Raw genomic sequence first — 22297 nt, 5'->3', positions numbered from 1 at the left:
TAACAGAATTTGATTAGTGATTTTAATGGGCTGCGCGGATAAGTGGGCAACAGTTCAGATTCTCAATAAACTCAAACAAATCATTCATCAACCAGCCCTCCTTCCGTATGCCACAAGACAACAAGCAAAACATCAGCCTTGTTATTGTGAGAGACAAAAGAGCAGCGCAGTGTCAGAGGGACGCTTGTAAACTCCCATTAGAAAGCGTTTAAAAACTGGTTTAGACAGATAAAAAGCCATTAAAGGCACTACCAGAAAATAAGCCAGCAAAACACAAATGGACCAAAGCATTCAATTTTCATCAATAGGGCGGACTGCAGTTTTATATGTGCTTTCCAGACATACACACATTCAAAAGACACTCACTCACACATGCTCCGAGCAGCATCCAGGCACGGGTGCAACAACACAACGACTAAAAGGGGATACTGTCCACAACAATTTGTCACCTCATTGATTCCCCCTTAAAAAAGCACCAGAGTGCACCTCTGGGAAAACTACGAGGGCCGTAATAGAAGTTGGCTGGATCTCGCCACTCTTTGGTCATTCCTTCAAGGCCCGACCCCTTATCAGGGAAAATGAGAGACCTCCTGCTTCACAAAATCCACACATCCCTGCTCCACAAGCTCAGCGACCACATGACAAATGGAGGCAATAGTAAAGGGTCGGTCTCCCCCCTCTCTGTATACACATCCCCATGCCCCCCCCCCCCCCCCAAACTTTAGCTAATTCCCCCAACCAAAGGAGAGTGAATTGTGGGTGTACAGGAGGGGTTTTGTTGGGAGTTGACAACACAGTGTCATGGCCGAGCAGCAGGCATCTCCTTGAAGAATCACACTGTCATTCAAACGCTAGTCCGGTCAGTCGGGTGCACTCTGGTGTCTCAACATATGTAGGTCTGAATGAAGCAAAACAGTTCAATCATCCATTTAACTATTCACTCAGTTGCATTGAAAAATGTTTGTTGTATCCCAAAAGAAGTGGTTCATTCAGAACTGAGGGTGGATTATTCAAATAACTAACTAATTGAAGGCTGAAGAGACTGTTTATTTTTCTTTTGAATGATGTTAACTCTGGCAAAGCATTTCTTGTTGAGCTTTAGCCTTTGGAGGCATTTTACTGTGAAGCCAAGTCGAGTGTCAGGCCAAGCTAGCACTCAATCTGCCATCTGGCCACTAATGGTAGTCAGCTCGCAAAGCACACCACTGGCTCCTTTTAGCTGTCTTTCCATATTTGGGTAACAAGCCAGACTTTTTTTTTTGGAAAATGTGCTGGGGAGCAAGAAACACACTGCATTTGTCTTTAGCTTGTAAAGTCTTTTCTGTCTTTATTGTCCAACTTTTAAAGCCAATACCGAGATAACATTGGATTAGGTGTTTTTTGGGTAGTGAAAGGGAAAACTACAAAATAACATATCTATATCTCTGATATATCTATACACTAACTATACATAAAATACTCTAACAGAGATAACAATATTCATTTGTTAAGCTTAAATTTTGTTTAACCACGCAAACTGTTTGCAATTAAAGCAGGACTGCATTTGACTTAGGTACGTAATGGAACTGAATTATACTGCTTAAACTTTAATGGTTGAGCCTAAATGTAATTTATGCTTTAAAATATGCAATATATTTCTTTTTCTCAAATAAAATATGACAGTGACTGTCAGCAACCAGAAAAAACACAAATACATAACAAATGCAGACAGCTGGGCAGGTTTGCAGGGTGCCGTCTAGCTCGACACACATGCCAGATTTTAAAGCAGGATCATCTCAAATACAGACAACTAAATCCAACATATCCTATCCCCTTAAGGAGTAAGCACATTCTGAAAGTAAAATGTGACAATTTTGACAATCATCCCCTTTACATATGCTTAAAACGGGATAATGATTCCACCTAAGTACCCTTAATTAGACTACTATATGCGAAGAGTGTCGTAAATGTTTTGTGCATTCAGTGTGCTTCCTGTACAGGGAGACCTTAACATCTAGACGGGTGAACATTAGCTACACCTGTACACCTCTTGGCAGAAGACGCGGCAACCCGAAGTGCTAACATTTTGCATGTGTCACCAAGATGTATCCTTTTCCACTTCATCCTAAAACCGACTGCTGTTTTGTCATTGTGTTCTACCGGGTATTTGGGCTTGTCCCACTTGTCTTTGCCGGCTGTCGTATTGTCTGCAGTCAATCAAACTACTGCAATCTGCCGCCACCTTAATGCCCTTGAGTCACAACACTGAATGTGAACATGGATAAGAGTCAGCTCCTTTAGTCTTTTTTCAGAGATCAGAGGACTGAAGTAAAATGAAAAGAAAAGAGGGAAAGTGTAGCTCCCAGGGAGACAGACAGATAAAAACTCGTCACAGTCACAACGGTCCCCGCCGCCGACAACCAAGTTACACAATAATACAGCTGCTCTTCAACACTCCTTTCTCATGATACTCGTATTTATTTAGGATTTTACCTCAGCCAGATAAAGAATTGCTAATCAATTGTATGTTTGTGCCGTTTAGGATCCTCGTTCTCTATCCCATTACATTTGTGGTGGCGGTGCAGAACAAACTACCCATATTAATGGAAGTAATGCAATTATTTGCTACTTCAATTCAATTAGTGTCAGAGTCAAAGTGGTGTGTTGCTGAATGAAGCTCCTACAAACCGCGCGGTATACCTCGCTGTAAAAATAGACGGCCTAAGTATCACTTAAGCCACAAACAGAAGCTGACTATTTGGAAACAAATCACTCGTGTATTAGTAAGCAACAAGGGGCCAAAAGCAAGAGCATATGTAAGACAGGGCCAGCATGTGACCGGGCGACCGGGAGGCTCCTCATCAGTCACATCGCTGTGACACTAATCTGGCATCTGCTACTCTATGGCTGCTTTCTAAATTAGCTCGTCCCCAGGGGAGCACACTGCCTGTCAACATCAAATCACAACACAACCATCTGAAACGGACCTGGCACGATATGTGAAAGCATCCCTGTGAAATATATAAGGATATGGCTTGGCTTTGCTCAAATAGGAGACCATTTTAACCTGATGATGTAAGTAGTACATTTGTTGAAAACGTTGGGACATACTAAAAGGCAAAAGACAAAAAATGGCGGACCATTTATTTTTTTAGGTAAAATTCAGTATCGTACCGTGGAAACCATTTAACAAATAATACAGTTTGAAGAAAACAATACAGATGATCATTGTTGATAAAAAAAAGTCCTCCAGTGTCAACTGTGAGAAAACACAGGAGGACACATTAAAAGAAGCACCTGTGGGTTTTCTAAGGGCACAGAGATATAGGCATCGCTCGTTATTATGTTGTTGTTTTCTTGTTGATGACAGTCCCCGGGATTCACCACGCCATGAAACTCTGCCTCCCTGCTTCCATGACACACGCGTCACCCACCACCCTCTCGCCACTAGAAACGGCCTTCTTCAGCTCTCGGTAACAAGTCGAAGTAAAAATGGGTTCACAGGAAGTTCACAGTTCTGGAGGACAGTAAGACACACTACCAAAGTGGCACCTGTGGATTTATAAGGACGGGATGTGCTATGGAAAATAAGGACGCTGAAGCCATGCAACGTGGAGATCAGAAGCGTTTAAACATATGTGACAACTGGGCTCGGTGACGCTGTGTTCACTCTCCGCTCCTCTTGGCTGACTGGCAGCCTATTAAAATGATACAGAAGTTAGTGTCTGGCAGCCTATTAAAGCGATAGGAAGTTAGCGTCATGAATCTGGCCTAAGCCTCTTACATTATGACAGAGAGGAGAGTTTCTGAAGTAGTACATTCTTCGAGAACACATTTTATGACACGATTATCACACCATTCAAAAGACTTAATAAAATGTGACAAACTGCTCCTGCTCGTACTTTGGTCACTGCCACTTCATCCGCCTTTGTATTTTATATACATTCTCGTTTTGTCTATGCCCGCCTGCAATAAAATGACGATTGTTACCGTTGAAATGTTGCTGACAGAGTGTTGGCAGAGCAACAAGAACGGGCTAAAGCGTAGCCAGGTATCTCACCGCAGGACTCGGCATGTGTGGAGGCGTCGTTTGCATACTAAGTTCTGTCAGACGTCATACTGTGCTAGCTTAACGTACAAAGTCATTTAGATTCACCGCGTGAAGGGTGTCTTGCTGTGTTCGGAGAAAGTCTCCTCCCCTGATGTCAGTCCTGAGAAACACTTCATCCATAGTTAATGTACTCTCAATTGGTGCTGCCATTCGGCTTGTCATTATGTAGCAATTATTATTAGAACGTATTTGGCCCACACAGTAATTTTTAAGGTGTGCAAATGGTACGGTTTGCAAAAAGCAGCAACCAGAGCGCACTCAGTGTTCCGCTCCCTGTCCGGCTGCATGCACGCATTGGCTGGGTGGGCGGGGCTTCCAGCTCACACGCAACAGGCAGCTGTCACTCACAGAGTCATCTCAGGGAGACATGTCCTCATGTGCAGGAGCTGTTGACCACCGTCCTCAGCTTGGTGAAAGAAAAGATGCCAGAAGTGAGATCTGGAAATACTTCGGGCACGAAGTAATTTTACGCATTTTTTAAGTCTCAAAAAGAGGAAATGTGTCCATCTTTAATGTACCCAACCCACATAGCTTTAGGTTTTTTTCCACCTCAAACATCTCAAAAATTGTGTAATTCATACTTATGGAAATAACTATGTCATATAGTCAGATCCGGACAATAGGCCTCCATAGCCGTGTATAATCAAGCTTTGATTTTACCATGTTGTTTTCATTAATATCTTGCTGTGGGCTAATACTAATAGTGTTCTAAAAGCCGGTCAGGAACAAGCTGGTAAAAAAGGGAACCTTACAGATGTTTTATTTATTACTATCATAGATAAATGTTCCAGTATCTTATTTGTGGTATCGTATCGAAAGTATTGAGTATCGAGTATCGTAATATTTTGGCAGGTATAGTATAAAAGTCATAATTTTGGTATCAAAACAAGCCTAAACTGGACACTAAATGGGTTTTCTACTGTGAATTAAATAATGACCAAACTGCGATTAAATTCATCACTGCTGGTTTCTTGATGTTTTACCCCAGATGTACTCATTTAAAGCAGCCCTTGTCTTCCAAAGTCAAGTCTGACTAAAAAAAAGCAGATAATCAAGTAGTTAAACAAATAACTATAATACAATGTTAATTATGGATTCATCCATTAGTTGATTGTATTGTGTTTGATTACAGGAATGCATTCTTACTTGCACTGATTGTTATTACCACCTTGCTGTGAACACAACAATGCAACTTGCAAATGAGACACATTGTAGTACGTCATATTACGCACAGGCTCAGATGAAAGCTGACGCTATAGTTTGATAATTGGGCCTAGTTTAGCCGGATCAAAAATATCCCACATACAATTCAGTAAGGGCTAAATAGACGTAAAATGATATGGCTTTGATTCAAAGTACTTACATTTCGACAGACCCACACACCAGTCAAGTGAAAAGGTAACAACTACCATTTTGGAGTTAAAAAGAAAAAAAAAACATTAGCAGCGTCACGGTGAGCTTGGGAGATGGGCCATGCCACTTTACAGGGGGGGGAATAGTCCAAATGGTAGAACTTTAAATTTCAATCACAACAACTATTGAAAAACTAATCTATTAAGCATTCAGCTTCTTTTTGAGTGTTGCATTATGGCTTACATTATGAATTTGTAGGCATCATTGAGGGGACAGCATTTCCTCTTTGTTGCTTTAATGTTGCTGTCCATTCACTCCACACTAGCAGCAGCTGCAGCGTTCACCCCTACAGTACATTCTCCAACCCATGCTGCTTGAATGGTCTTTTTTAAATAAGGAAAAAAAACACGACAGTTATCATTAAGGTGCAAATGTTTGCAACACGCAGCTGTTGCCTCCATGCATTTCTTTTTTTTTGATGACGCATGCGCAGTGCGACACTGGTGGCTGGTATTGCCAGATCGGGTGTTTTTTCCGCTACTTATTAAGGCGCGTTTAAGGTGTGTTTTCTATAGAAATCTGGCACCCCATTGAACGATGTTAACCAGAAAGAACGCGCCGTTCACAAACACCAGAATGAACGAGTTCACAGTAACGTTCATCGGGCATTATTACAGTACGTTTAGTTCACGTTCGCCCAAAATATGAACGAGTTCATGAACTATCGTTCAATGAACGCGTTCAGGCACAATACTGGTGTTGGTAATGTCCCCACCCCCCTCGCTCTCTTTGCTCAGTTACGTATGACGCAAGCGCTTAAGTGCGAGCCCCAAATCCTCATTGAAAATGAATTGAAGGCTCGATTTTTGAAAAAAAAGTTTTTACGTGAGAGTCAACGGGAGAATGCTTGGGCAATTTTCCACGTGAATGAATTCGCCTCGAGATTTTATTTATATTAGAATATATATTATTATATTATATTATATATTCATTTTATAATCATCAGGTAAAATGTTTGAGAAGGAGAAGAAAAACAAGCTCCAACCAATAGAACTTAGAACAGCGGAACGTTTAGAACATTCCATGCACTTCAAATAGAATGTGGAACACAGAATTACTAAAGGAAGCTATGATTTAGATCATTTAGGATCAGCAGTCAACGAAGACACCTGAACTTAAGGACTTAACAAGATGGCATCCCAGTGTCCACACCCCCGAGGACTGGAAAGCTTGATAGAGTGTATGGCCAGAGATACAATCTGCGCACAACCTGCCGATGTCCCAAAACATTTAGCGCAGTATGGGTCTGATCTCATCAAGAAAGGAAGAAGAACAAATCCCATTGAAAAAGTCTTTCGATACCAAGAAACTCACGGTAAGATATTGTTAAAATATATAAAAGATTATGTTTAGGTAATTATTTTTGATGTTTAGAATCAGATAATTTCACAAACTGAGAAACATTTAAAAAGATGAACCATGGTTTAAAGGTCATTGTTAAAAATGTAATGCTATTAATAATTGCTCCGATGGTGCTCGGTATCTAAGTACTAACATGTACTTAAGGACTTGTACTTATTGCTAAATCTCGTGTACTAATTTTATGTTTCTGAAATCCGTTTTTTGCTTGTCAGATTTGGAATATTTTGCTAGGAATAAGCAAGCACCATTGATTAGGGGTAAAGAAGAGAAGCCTGTACCTCTTACCCCAACATCCCGAAAGTCAGCACCTAAAGTTCCAGCAGATGTGCCCACTACATCCAGGAATAATGTACCTATTGGCACAAGGGGGAAGCCAGAAAAGGCCAGCATTGTGTTACCACAAAAAAAAAAAGAATGCAGTGTACCAAGGCCAGAAAGACCCAAAGGACCCAAGGAAGAAACCAAAGCAAGCCCAAAGACGAGACCACCACTTTTAATACCAGCCCAAAGTCAAAAGAAAGGAAAAGGAACCATTGAAGAGGTCAAGAAAACACTGGAACCATGCACACAGAAAACAACACCCAGGAAGACAGCACCTAAAGTTCCAGCAAACGTAGATGTGCCCCCTAAACCCAGAAAGTCTTTACCAACTGGCACGGGGAGGAAGCCCGAAAATGCCAGCAACAGGTCTCCACAAAAACCGAGACAATCCAGTGTACCAAGGCCAGAAAGACCCAAAGCACCAAAGGAAGAAACCAAGCCAAGCCCAAAGATAAGACCACCACTTTTAACACCAGCTAAAAGTCAAAAGAAAGGAAAAGGCACCATTGAAGATGTCAAGAAAACACCGGAAACACGGCCTCCGACAATTCCCAAGTCTGCCCCAAAAGTTCCAGCTGTCAATCCCCCGTCAAGACGCCCGACTCTGCGAGAACAAGCAGCAACAGGAACAAGTGTTTTATCACCAATTCCACAGAAGAAAGCCATAGGTAGCCAACAGCAGAAAACAATGACTAAAAAATCTGTACCAATTGCTCAAGTCAAACCAGAGTGGAATGACTGCACAACGCTGCCAAGAAACAGCATGAGGAGAATGAGGACTCCAGCTATTGCAACACAAACCACACCCAACCAGCAATGCCCTCATTGCCCTCATTTGGTGCAAGTTATTAAAATCGTGAGCGTCAGGCGCCGCATCTTGCTTTCCTCACCGTAAGCGTAAGGTAGGTATCACAAAAAGTAGTCACATTCTATGGGTTTTGTGTGACACAATATTCACTCTTCATGCTTCATTTTGTAATAAAATGATAGGGTGCGGTTCCCGTGGTAACTCGGACACGGGCTGAAGTCTCTGTTTTTCTCACATAGGTGAACAGAACTGGACGATGAGTGGAGCCACTTGACGCCGCAGACGGACATCTCTCTCTCCCCCCTTTTATCCCTCTCTCTATCCCCCCTCCCCCCCCCTTATCTGTCCCCCTTTCTTTCTCCCTTTTTTATGATGTATTTATTATGTATGTATATGGATCGTCGTGTCAATAGCTTCTAAAAATATAAATATAAATAAATATATATATATATAAATCGATTTAAATAGATTAAAAATTAAAAAAACTCTGTCCTTCCCTCTCTCTATCTCTCTCTTGAAGGACAAACATTCAGTCTATTCATTATAAAAAGTCATTAAAAAGTTATGTTTTACCTGTGAGTTTTCCCCTTATTGGGTTTCCCACATAAAAAAAAAAACTCATCCGTGAATCGCCACCTTAACGTGGTGGAGGAGTTTGAGTGGCTGTGGCTTGATCCCCTTGTCGAGTGGCCCAAGGACAACATGCCTCAGGGGAGAGTCCAGACTAAGAGCGATTCAAAAACACATGTATATACATTTACATATATATATGTGTGTGTGTGTAAATATGTATATAAATGTGTATGTATAAACATGTATGTATTTATATATGTATGTACAGTATATACATATTTATGTCCATGGACATATATATACATATATATATATATATATATATATATATACACTCACCGGCCACTTTATTAGGTACCCCTGCTAGTAACGGGTTGGACCCCCTTTTGCCTTCAGAACTGCCTCAATTCTTCGTGGCATAGATTCAACAAGGTGCTGAAAGCATTCCTCAGGGAGTTTGGTCCATATTGACATGATGGCATCACACAGTTGCCGCAGATTTGTCGGCTGCACATCCATGATGCGAATCTCCCGTTCCACCACATCCCAAAGATGCTCTATTGGATTGAGATCTGGTGATTGTGGAGGCCATTTGAGTACAGCGAACTCATTGTCATGTTCAAGAAACCAGTCTGAGATGATTCCAGCTTTATGACATGGCGCATTATCCTGCTGAAAGTAGCCATCAGAAGTTGGGTACATTGTGGTCATAAAGGGATGGACATGGTCAGCAACAATACTCAGGTAGGCTGTGGCGTTGCAACGATGCTCAATTGGTACCAAGGGGCCCAAAGAGTGCCAAGAAAATATTCCCCAGACCATGACACCACCACCACCAGCCTGAACTGTTGATACAAGGCAGGATGGATCCATGCTTTCATGTTGTAGACGCCAAATTCTGACCCTACCATCCGAATGTCGCAGCAGAAATCGAGACTCATCAGACCAGGCAACGTTTTTCCAATCTTCTATTGTCCAATTTCGATGAGCTTGTGCAAATTGTAGCCTCAGTTTCCTGTTCTTAGCTGAAAGGAGTGGCACCCGGTGTGGTCTTCTGCTGCTGTAGCCCATCTGCCTCAAAGTTCGACGTACTGTGCGTTCAGAGATGCTCTTATGCCCACCTTGGTTGTAACGGGTGGTTATTTGAGTCACTGTTGCCCTTCTATCAGCTCGAACCAGTCTGGCCATTCTCCTCTGACCTCTGGCATCAACAAGGCATTTCCGCCCACAGAACTGCCGCTCACTGGATGTTGTTTCTTTTTCGGACCATTCTCTGTAAACCCTAGAGATGGTTGTGCGTGAAAATCCCAGTAGATTAGCAGTTTCTGAAATACTCAGACCAGCCCTTCTGGCACCAACAATCATGCCACGTTCAAAATCACTCAAATCACCTTTCTTCCCCATACTGATGCTCGGTTTGAACTGCAGGAGATTGTCTTGACAATGTCTACATGCCTAAATGCACTGAGTTGCCGCCATGTGATTGGCTGCTTAGAAATTAAGTGTTAACGAGCAGTTGGACAGGTGTACCTAATAAAGTGGCCGGTGAGTGTATATATATATTGTGACGGCCCTGCCTATACGCTTACTGTTGCATGTCTGACGTCAGTGTCTGTTTCTCCAAGGTGATTCAACCTGATTGTGAGCAGCTGGGATGTGCAAGCAGTATAAGAGCGCATGGTTGCTGGGGTCGCTGGTTTCCCTGGCCAGCGTCCGCAATTTTGCTGGGTTCTTGTGGAGGTTCCTTTATGTTCACTTAACAACACTCCACCATACATGATCAACGCACCCACACTGACATGACTGAAACTACGGATACACATACCTCCTATTTGCTTGTACCTTAGGTTTTGTTACTTTATTTATATATACCTAAAGTGGTGTTTTGGGGATGGCGTGGCTGTGGCCGACAACAGTCAACAATGGAACGAGCGTATTTTTGATGAGCGGAGCTGGAGGATGCCAGATCGTTTAAGTTGTAAGTGAAACATGATTCCTTGCGGCTAGTCAGAATTTAACTAACTAACGTTAGCTAAATGGCGCCACGCATCTTTTAGCTAACGTTAGTTAGTTAAATTCTAACTGTGTCCTCCAAAATACTGTAACGTTCTGTGCCAATAAAGAGCCAGTTTATTATTACCCGGGTTTATTGTTGACTGTTGTCGGCCACAGCCACGCCATCCCAAAAACACCACGGTTTTTTTTACACACCAGTAAGAACTACAACTTACCACAACTCCGCGCAATTCCCACTTCCTCTGTTCCCCAAAAACTACACACATTACCCCGGAAGGAGCGGTACCCCAACCAACAGAGTAAGTAATCAGAACCATATAAACATTTAGGAACTTAAGACACGCTACAATACGCTCGCTCCCGTGGGCGTTCCTTCAAAATACGTTCGCTCCCGTGGGCAGTTACTTAGCTACTTCCGTTTTCGCTTTCGTGTTGTGGCGTTCGTGTTGTGTTGCGGCATTCGTGTTGTGTTGTGGCATTTGTGGTTGTGTTGTGGCTTTTGTATTTTCTGTTGTGGCGTTCGTGTTGTGTTGTGGTATTTGCAATTGTGTTGTGGCTTTTGTATTTGTCTGAACCTTCTCGGCCACAGTATATACAGTATTAGAGTAGAGCAACATACAAGTCTACATCATAAAAAATCTATGACAGTGATAATGTTTTTTACATTCAAATTTATGTATTTGTGTACTTTCCTGAATTCTCTTCACACATGAAAATGGGTTAAATTCTAATAGACACATTGAATCCAGAAGTGTCCAGGTAACACACTGCTCCTTCCTCTTAGCCAAAAGGTAGTTTCAAAACAAGTCATTATGTCAAGACTCCTTAGCCGCATTAATGTGCATGTCCAAGAAGATCCTTTCATGTTACCACAACACGTTTACAAATCGGTTTCATAGCAAACACAATGAACAAGCAGCTTCTGCATGAATCCCAATGATCACCGATTTTTTAAAGAAAAAGGATAAAAGGTGATATTTGTGTGTATGTGAAGGTTTTAAATTTGAAAGGGTTCTGTGAGTCTCAACAGAGGGTTTGTAAAGAAAGTGGAGAGGACTTCTTGTTTAAAACTACACAAGATCCTGGAGATCCAATATATAGTGTGTCTGAGATACAAACAGGAAGGCATTTAGAGTTGGCAGCTGGGGCGTTAAACTAGATTCGTGCTTTGTCTATCACCCAGCACATTTCTATGAAGTGGGTTTAACAAATAACTCCTCCAAAAGCAGTATCTTAGGGACTTAATGGCCCCGGCAGGAGACAGCGTCGTCAATCTTGTGACGATATACAGGGGCCTCTTTTGAATATATCCAATATATAGGTGCAATGAGGGTAAAAGCCCAAGTTCAGAAATAGCAAGACCAAAGAAAGGCTAACTAAATGTAAGAGGGTATCAAAAGAAACAAATATATATATATGTGTGTGTATAAACAAACGAAAATGTGAACAAACTAAACAGCACACTTCCAGCTGCAAGCGTCTCATTTGCTCTCAGCCCATTACAGAATCACCACGGCATTATGGTGAAGAGGGAGTGTTATGTGCTGAATACTAATCTGCAAAGCCCAATCCATTTCTACACAGTAAATCCAGGGGATAATAATGTAAGCCTTGAGGAGATGGGGGGGATCAATACCCTCATCAAAAGAGAATCATTGTCATATTAATGTATGGAGTAGTCACCACTTCACTTTACTGAGCATACATCTGAAGAGCAGGCGAATATCGAAAATGTTCCTCGCGTAGGAACATGTGAAGAACCCATCATCATCATCACACCCGATGATACTATTCGGGGGATTATTTACAATCACAGCCAATGAACTGCATGAACAGTTGTGCAGTAACATTTGCTAGCAGCTCTCTTTGTGTGTGCTACAGCCGGTTTTGAAATGTGCTGGCGGCAATACATTTCTGCCATAGAATCTTAACAAGCCGCTCAATTTGGATGTCCCACTCGCCAAGGTTGCCAGCACAGACCCAAAGGGCACCCTGCGAGGTTACTGTCCACTTTTGATTACTGGAACAGAGGGAAGCGCTGTCTAACTGTCTAACGCACTGGCATTTGGCAGATGTCTAATTTGGGCCCACATACACAGGGACATTCCTCACACAAGAGCAAAGTCAAGAGGCGCCGAGGCATGTCATTGCAGGGAAATAATTCATGTGCTAATTACATCTCCAGTGTGTCTCGCATGTGCAGAGCTGCTCTTGTCTTCCCGAGCTCTCAGCTGTGAGATCCAGTGTCTGTCCGACACAGCATGAATCCTTGATGGTGAGCAGACACCCTGACACATCAGCAGAGACACTTTCTTATCCTTATCCGCACTGCTTATCCCTCGGTGCCCAGCGATGCATACACCAACTTAAGTATCAGGCCGCAAAGCTTCAATCCGTCCGTGGTTGAATTGTTTATCGCGCAAGCGAGGAAATTCGCTTCTGTTGTTCACCGAGGCCATTTGGGTACTTTGACTAATTGTTGTTTCTCATTTCAATTCATCCAGTATTCTAACACAGAACATGTCTTTGTAATTTATGTAACATTAAATGAAAGACATATTCAACATGAAATAATTCTGAGAAACTGAAAGAAGGAAAGGAGAGACACTGGAGAGATCCAGAGAGATTCACATAGACTTATAGTTACCAAATGTTTGCCAGAGTGAAAAAAACGCTGAAACGTAAAAGTGATTGATGTGGACATTCACTGTACTTGCGCGCAGCCCTCAGACCTCAATAAAACTAATGCTACTAAACTGTGCTGGAAACACCTTCTAGTGTATTTTATGGGCTGCCAAAGAAAATTATACGATTTAATTTGAAAAGACATGATCATCTGCGCGTGTCACTGCTGCAACCTTCATTAAAAAACAAGATTGGATTATGAACCGGAAGGTCTGAATACAGAACAAGTTATCACACATGTTTCTAAGGATTACGAATTCAGTTAATCTATATAACTCGCCATACTAACTGACAGACCTTTTATTAAAAAAGTTGCAGTACATTGATAAACTTAATTGTGTAAATGACAGACACAGAAGTGAAAACAAAAACTTCACAAAGGGGTTTTCTAACCCTTCATTAGAATTAATATTCCATTGACAGTTTGGGTAATAGCTTCACTTTCAAATGAAAATGTGATATGCTTTGATTTTTAGGGCCCTGCGTGTAACACCGTTTTCTTTTGATGTCTCAGAGGCTGCGACTTCCCTGCACCGTGTCTACCACTTGCACAGAGATGTACTTTTGATCTTTCGGTTCCACAGTCAACACAATGAGATCAAATTGTTCATTCGAGCCTTTCATACTCTGACACTGGCAAAGTGGCTTGTCCGTCAGAACCAGTTCTTTCAGGTGCAGTGAGGTGAACTTGAGATAAACGTATCCTGAATCTACACCAAACCTTCCCTGCACATCCCCTTTACTCTCAGAAAAGAGCCCTGCAGTTTGTTGTCGCGTTTCACTGTTGTTATTTCAGGGTTTTTTAGGTTGGATTTTTACTGCTCGTTGAACAGAGGTTTCCCAATAGGCTATGTGTGTGTGTGTGTGTGTTAACTCCCCTATGGTGAAAGAACACGGCACGGTGCGCAGAGCAGCACCGTTGCATGTTTAAAAATGTGCTCCAATGAGCAAGTCGCTGCGGGACAGTGGAGCCTGACAGAATCCCAGCGTCACCTCGCCGAGCTGCTGGGCGAGTTCAACAACACCGGAGAGGGCTCCTGTTCTCCTTTGCAAAAGGACAGCGGTTCTTACCTTCCATGTTTTATAACAGCTATGTCTCACGTTCACACCATCCAGCTGATGAAGACAGCAGCTGAATGTCATCAAAGACTGGGCAATAGCTGTCCCATCCCTGCACGTCATTTGCTTTGCTGAAATGCAAACACCGAGGATTTTTCCCCGGGAACCATTGTGTGAATTTAACATTAACGCAACTCCCAAGATGCCTGGTGCAACGCTAGCACTGTACTGAGGGGTATTTGAGCAGGAGAGACAATACATCCTCTGTGTGTCTTGCAGAGAGCCTCCCAGCTACGGGAAAAATCCCACTGAGTTAGTAAAGAACCAGAAATACAAGTGTTTGTACTGAGCCAAACACTCCCGACACAATGGAGATGAAAACCAGGTAAAAGCAGAGGAGCGGCATTCATCCTGTGCTGTCACCGCACTTCCAGGGCTAAAACACCTCTCTAAAGTTCTGCTAAAAATAAAAACCGCAGCAATTTGTACACACGGGTGATTGCGGTGCCACTTTAACAGCGTCAGAACAAATGGCTACAACGAAAGCATCTCTTGCAAGAGGATAAACAAATATATAGACAAATGAAACAGCCCCGAGAGGGAATGCAAAGCGAGATGCAACTGTTGTTAATCTATTCCTCAGCTAGGCAGCGTTCCTAATCACATCAGCCCATCGCTGTGATTACATCGACACTATTGTCCCAACTCCGGTTTGTTCACAGAGGGTTGTCACCCTTCCTTGTCACCTTAGCGATTGATAGTGGCAGGTCTGTCAACCGGCAAAGATGCTGACCTATGGGGGGAGAATGACTCATGTTGGGGGGTGTTACTGTTTCAACAGCACCATTACCAGGCCGACGGTGGACCAAGGTCATTTCATAATAGGTTGTCAGGCTGCCACTCCGCTGTCAACAGGCTTGAGTGATGAAAGACTGGTTGGGGGAGGTGGGGGTGGGGTAGTGGGGGGGGGGTAGTTATGGCGTAAGGAGTCAAGGCTACGGTGAGCTTGATAAAGATCAGCCTCTATCAGTACTGAAAACAGCGAACAAAGAGGGAAGTAAAAAAGATGATCCAGCATTTTGCGCCCCCCCCCCCCCCCCTAAGCCTTCAAAGCGATGACAAATAGATCTGCTTTGTAGCTCTCGTCTGGGAGCCGCTCTGTTTTGCATTCTGCGAGGAGCTGCAGCCGCCGTGCCACAGGAATAAATGCATGTGATCGGTGAGAGCGGCCATCACTGTGCAGCAATACCCTGAGACGTATTGACTGTGTCACAGCTCTTTTCTCAGGTTGCTGTCAATCGCGTCGGCCCCATGAATTGATCAGTCGGGGTTCACATCCATCAGAGTGACTCATCCAGTGCAGACATGATGTTTTACTCGATAACCCTGGACTGAAGAAGATGGAAATGTGTAGTTAATCTTTGTTTGTTTCCCATTTCTAGTTTGTTTGCTTTTAACATTCTTTTCCGTGTAAAGGATACCATATTGATTTCTGCAGACAATGTCTGTGTCCGGCCACGAACTGCTTTTCTGACCTTTTAATACAGTTTCAATATCATCTTTTGGTCTCTCAGGTCTGCACCCTAACAGACTAATGCTCCATAATTCATTGATATTTAAAGAAGGGCCTTCTTAGTTTCATTTTAATCAGAATTCTCACTATATTGTTCTCATGATATTGGCACCTTCTTATAGTTCACCTTGTTCTTGTTTCCAATGTATTTGCTAGTAGTAGTAGTAGTATACAATTAAGTAGTCCAATGAAGTAGTAAAATGAGAAAAAAAGATGTTTGTAATCTTTCAAAAGTAATTTTAGGAAGGGGGTTGATGGGAACGGCAAGAATCCAATACAAATGTTACTTGCTGCAAGTCATAGGGATAGTATGTTTTTTGTGCCTGTGTATTTTCTGTGTACTTATCTGCTTTGTAAAATGTTAAACTGGAAGACTCTACACTTAATGGGATTTCCTCGTTTCAGCAGTTTAAAGACAAAGAAACGATTCAGTTCATACACACAGCCTAATTCCATTTCATTACTTCTGCTGTAACAAATTAACGTACAACAAAAATACATTTGTATAGTTGGCAAAGTTGATACTGCACCTTTAGTGTGTTTTTGTGTGTGTGAAGTCCTTTGTTTCTACTGATGCCTCCCACGAGGGAAGAACTCTATTTCTGTGGTTACAGCATGGCACAATAAAAGTCTGGAAATCTACGAATTAATTAAAAGAATAGAGCTGCTTTTTCCGTTCGTCTGAAGTGTGCTCAAGAGACTGGTGAAACGGCTGTAACAAGAGTCCCAGCATGTGCTTCTTTATGCTTCTTCAAGGAATACATACCAGACAGGGAGTGACAGGGGACAGTGCATGAGGGGATCATTTTAGTCCCCCTTTTTAAATTGTGTCACTCCCTTGCTCTGCATAAAACACTCTCACCGCGGCCCACATGTATCATTGAAAGAATGCAGCTCGGCATATTTATTCTGCCTTCCTAATCATAGAAAAAAAAATGAAGAACAAAAAATTAGAACATGTTATTGAATCTGTCGTATCAAATGTCACACAAAGACGTGGTGCCACTGACATACACACAAGAGTAAGTCAGCTGTCTGTCAGGAAAAGGGGTAAAGAGGGAGGAGAGTCCTTCTCCTGCACCCTCCATCAGGGCCGTAGCCTTGGGTGACTCAGTCTTTCACCTATCTGCAGCATTCAGCCACCTGCCATGGAAATCACGGCTGTTTTCGCCATATGCCTCAATGTTCTGCCAAGCCCTCTCTGGGTCCGTTCCGCCACGAGCAAATTTCATTATGGGATAGCTGGGAGCACTCTGCTAATTAAGGCTATCAGTGTGGCACTTCACCCTTTGTAACAGGGGGGATGCAGAAGGTGGAAAACCCACAGCACTGAGAATTGTTTAACAATGTTAGCATTTGAATAACTTTTGTTCAGGAGTGTTCTCCTTTCTCACAATTATATCACCGGCCACTTCAAACGGAGATTCCTCATTGTTCTAAAATCTTTGCATTATTCTTCTTGAAAAAGTACCTTTTGAAAGAAGTAGATTTAGCAAATCATTCATTTTATTAATGAGAAGATCAGTTAAGCAGAACAGGGTTCAGTATTTTAGATGCTACTCTAACAACACACTCTCGTTTAGTATTACTCTGGAGGGAATGTCACTTGTGGCCAAATTAAGATACATTTTGCAGGTGTCCTCATAAACAATTTTTATTCTATGGTGTGCCACAAGCAATGTGATAAGTTAAACAGACACTGGGAAATTAATTCACTTCTGGTCTGCATTAATCTTGCATAACACAGTGACTCAACTACACATGCTGTTTTGGCTTTCATACGAAAATCCTGATCTGCCGTGGTGTATATTTGGAGCTTAACAACTAATACACTCCTGGCAGCCTATGCTGGCACACAAAGCGTTTAATAAGACCGAGCTGATTCGGTATGAAGTACGGCTGCCTCCACCATCATACATGAGCCGGTATTGAATTACCACGAGGCGGTTGCAGTTGTCCACTAACATGGTCAGTGTATTGCCAGATGGAGCCGGGCCACAGAGATCAAACTGAGACTTCTGATATTCTGCCAGCTAACACCCACCACCTTGTGACATTTCACTGCCGAACCACTCTTGAAGAAGAAATGAGTTCAGTTTGCTCAGGTATCAGAGTTGCAGGCTGCAGAGGTGATGCCCTGCTTGCATTTGTTTACTCACTATTGTTTCCTCATTTGTGTCCTCATGCACAAAGGCCAATGTGGGGCCTGTGCATCGGAGAGGCAGAGCTCACTGTCCTTAAACGTGATGTTCACCCAGCCATGCCGATGCAGTGCATCCAGAGCCATCACAGTGGATTACCCCACGGATGCTGCCTGGCATTGTCTCACTGGGCCGCAATTGCAGACTGTCTCTAGTCACGAGGGTTTAAGCCGGCCTCGGAAAGGAAAGGCGCGGTCAAAGAAAGCTAAAATAATTTAGAAAGAGTTTTTTATGTTGAAAAGTGAATAGATGTTTTCTCAAAGGGTCCCTTGTCGGTGATTGACGAGTGACAAAGGTAACCAATCAATGCAGCTTGTAATGTACTGGCTTTAACTGTCAGCACGCCTGTGTATTTAAGGCCTGTCCTCAGTGGTGCATTTTTACTGTTTTTTTATGATGACAATAAATAACATAGTCTGTTTAGAGACAAAGCACGGAGCAGGGTTTGAGGGCAACATTTTAATCTTTATCATCAGAGTTTGTAAGTTTCATGGCCTGTCTTACCAAGGCTTTTGATGGATTAGAATGTGCTTAGATGTGGCATAACCTGTGGTCATTAAAAATAATCCACTGCATGCTCTCACTACTAATACGGTTCACTGGTGTTGCTGTTTGTCGAACAATAACAAAACGAAAAATGTAAATAGAGAAAACCCAGTCAGGGGAATGTCAAACATTTTCTCTTTGAAATTGTAATAGGTGATTTTTTGGTCTCCTCAGGACAAATCTAACCCACAGACCAACGACATGTAAACATGTCTAGCTACACATTGAGTTTTGATGAAGCAAGATTACCTTTGATTTGGAGTTGATCATCTAAGCAAAGTTAAGCAATCCCCTCTGTGATGGCTGTTTTTGACCTCGTCCAACTCCTGAGGCAAATATCTGGTGCTTTTGCAGCTACATGCACCACTGCTTCCACCGGGGAGTTGATTAATATGTCTTGTTGTTTTAGTGGTGGAAGCAGGAATTTGTTTGTGGTTCTAAACAGCTGCCAAAAATGAGCATGAACCAAACGGCGGTTCCGGGCCTAAAAACTATAACAGCTGAAAGATTAAGCTCTTTATTACTCAAGGGAAATGATGTAAAAAACACTGAGCCTTTGACATTAGTAGCAAGCCATATCCTATTACAAATCCTCATTTGATCCGTTGTTAGAAAATAAATATTGATTACAGCCGCCCCTAATATAATCTAAATATCTCGATATTTCCTTACCTTGTGAAGTGTAGACTGAAGAAAAAAGTGAACACTACCCTACATTGTATTGTCATCGGCTCAGACCGTATGAGAGCTAACACCAGCACCTTTTCAACCACAAAAGAAAACTTCCAGCAATGCAATTCATCTCTTGCGGCATCCAAAAATGCGTACGAGAGCACAATCCAAACGGATGGACCGTGTTTTACAGACAATGTCAAAAAGTAAATGTTTAGATAACTGTCTTCCTCCACAAACCTCAGGCAAACAGCAGTAGCTGTTACCACAGAGGGGGCCTGATGGGTTGGCGCTCAAGCATGATAAAGGGCATGACTTCACATCTAAATGACCCACACCAGTAGCTATCAGCTCCGCACTGTTAGACCGGCAATTCACACTGACGTCTGCCCTCATTTACAACAATGCTTACGAAGATTAAAATAGCCAAGCAGCTTCAACAAATTTAGCGAGCCGAGGGATACAAAGCCAGAGGCGGTAATTCATTTGTGGAAACTCTGCTCTGGTTGTCTCTTTTCAGGTGCTTTTTTGGGAATCTAAGACTGCCGTCCTCCTGTGACTCCACGGTGGCAGTCTGTCAGACAGAAGTGACGCCAAATCAATGTCTTAAGCCATAAATATGCCCCCAGATCTGACAGCCGTAATCTATGGTTCGCTATATCTTTAGTTCGTTCCACTACAAGGAGAGATTCACATGCACTTTGTGTTCAACTTAAAGAGGACATTTCGGACTGATCAACAGATGCACTCCAGCAAATTGCAAAACTACAATTTAGCACCAGAACATGAATATTTTCAAGGCTTCTTGAGCTTTACAGTGAGTCTCTGACTGCAAATTGTCTGTCATGTTTCCTTTAAGCTGGCCTTGTGAGCCCATAAGGGCACAGGGTAAAAGTTGGTCGATTTAGAGACTGCTCTGCCGGAAGGATGCTAATGTCTTTCAGCAATTCTGCAAAGTAAGAGGCTCGATGGATAAATATTTTACTTTTTTAAATCTTTTTTTCCATTATGACTACTCCCCTCACAGTACATCTGTTTGCGCCTACAGCTCCGGCTCATTTCCCATTACGATTTTAAGATGAAACATAAAATCTCATCCTTAAGTCTAACAGATTGAAATTTGAAAAGCTCAATAGTTACAGAAAGTTACTATTAGGGTAAACTTCGCCATATCTTCGTAACTGTATGCTACAGGGTGAATAACCTACTCAACGAGCAGATTATATTATCAATATTAATAAAAAACAATGAAAATAAACTTTAACCAGATCTTTCCTTCATTTAATTGGAAACTTGATTTTCTATTTTTCTTTAGGCAATTTTCTAACATAATGCCATTAGACTAAAAATGGAGAGCGAATTAAAGCACATTTTAATCTCCACTCTTTGAATCCGTAACTGAGGAGGATACGTCAATCCCATGCAAACCCATTCTTACTTCCAACTCTTCAAAAATAGCTGCTTTGTCAGTACCCCATGATTGACAAGTTGGGAGTGTTAACCACACTCAATTGATCTCATTCATTAATTTTGCAGGTATTTGGTCAAAACACCAAACCAATGTCTAACGTCTCTTAAACTGTAAACATGCCTGCAGAACTGACAGGCTTAATCTTAAATTCTCCATTGCCTTAATTAGCCATGCCATTAGATCACACCCCTGGGTGTGCAACTGCAGAGAATCTTTTAACTGTATCGCTCACACAGGCTTCTGTGCCAATTACAGTGCAGATTAATGCTGTAACTTATTCACACAAGATAGTGGGTGCCAAATCTTCCCCCCAAGCACTTGGAAAAGAGGTGCACTCTACGATCTCCTTGTGCCGGGAGGAGGATCTTCGTTACCCACGGCAGAGGCTCTAACACCAGTGTGAGGGCAAAGAGAACCAGAAACGGGGGGGGAAATAAAAAGGCAGCAGAGAGACTGTGAGGGACGTCTCTCTCTCTCTCTCCCGCCTGTCTGATCCTCCAGCCCAAAAGGTCACCCGTGTTGCCTTGGCCCTGGTTTCTAAATCCCACTCGGCTTTAACACGCGGACCATCCCAGCCGCCATGCAGGCAACAGCGCACTCTCAGGACAGCATGACACTGTAGATGAGAGCAGACAGATGGATGGAGATGTAGGGCACGAGTGAGTGGCAAGGCAGAAAATAAAACATTTCAACTGAGGGGTATTCATGTCTAAGAATGTACCCCTTATCAAACTGCGTGATACAGTTGCGCCCTTAAAGCTTGTCACAGACCCCAATTACATATACTAACCAAAGCCATCAATTTGATGGAATCCCAATTTAAAGGGCCTGTGTGTGGGCTTTCATGTTTTTCCTTTGTTGAATGACAACGAGGAACACTTTGATACTGGTAAGACTCTGGAAGGATCCCTCTTAGTATTTATTCCACAATTTCTTCCCATATCAGTCTGCAACGCATCACTTCCTTAGCAAATTCAATATCAGAAAAATATCCCGACGAAGATTAAAACCTCCAGTGGAGTAAAAGTTATTTCCGTGTGTGTGTGTGTGTGTGTGTCTGGGTCGGCACGTCTGAGCCTCAGTAAAGACCCTGTGAAACAAAATGGCTGCAACGAACAAAGAGTGAGTGGGGTTTATGAATAAATAGAGGCAGATCACTTGTGGATCAGCGTGATGGACAGATAGATGAACCCCTTTCCTGCTGAGATGGGAAGCTGATTTGCACTTTGTATCCCTTCAATCCCTCGGTCTGTGGGGGAAAGTGCCGTCTCAGCGTGTTGCTGGCAGGCGGAGACGTGAGGGGGAGTATACACGCCTACTCACCCGAAGCACCCTCCTGGCTGCCCCGTCCCTTACCGTCCTTCCCAGGCACCATCAAGCAGCCAAAAGCTCTGCTTAAGTTCTTGCTTATCAATCATATTGTATTTGAAATATTGCTTTCATATTTCTTATTTTCTTGCGTGTTATAACATAGTTTGCTACACGAGGAAAAATGTAGTCCAGTCTT

General features: G+C 42.5%; 1 protein-coding gene across 14 annotated transcripts in view; it reads right to left on the bottom strand.

Moving 5' to 3' along the window:
* The window catches only part of LOC119214513 (neurexin-1a-like), a 206128-nt gene that overhangs the window by 137106 nt on the left and 46725 nt on the right, over window positions 1-22297 (bottom strand). The window lies entirely within an intron of this gene.

The sequence above is a fragment of the Pungitius pungitius genome, chromosome 13, assembly GCF_949316345.1.
Source record: "Pungitius pungitius chromosome 13, fPunPun2.1, whole genome shotgun sequence".
NCBI lineage: Eukaryota > Metazoa > Chordata > Actinopteri > Perciformes > Gasterosteidae > Pungitius > Pungitius pungitius.
The sequence above is the reverse complement of the archived record's forward strand: the minus strand, read 5'-3'. Positions and strand labels throughout refer to the sequence as shown.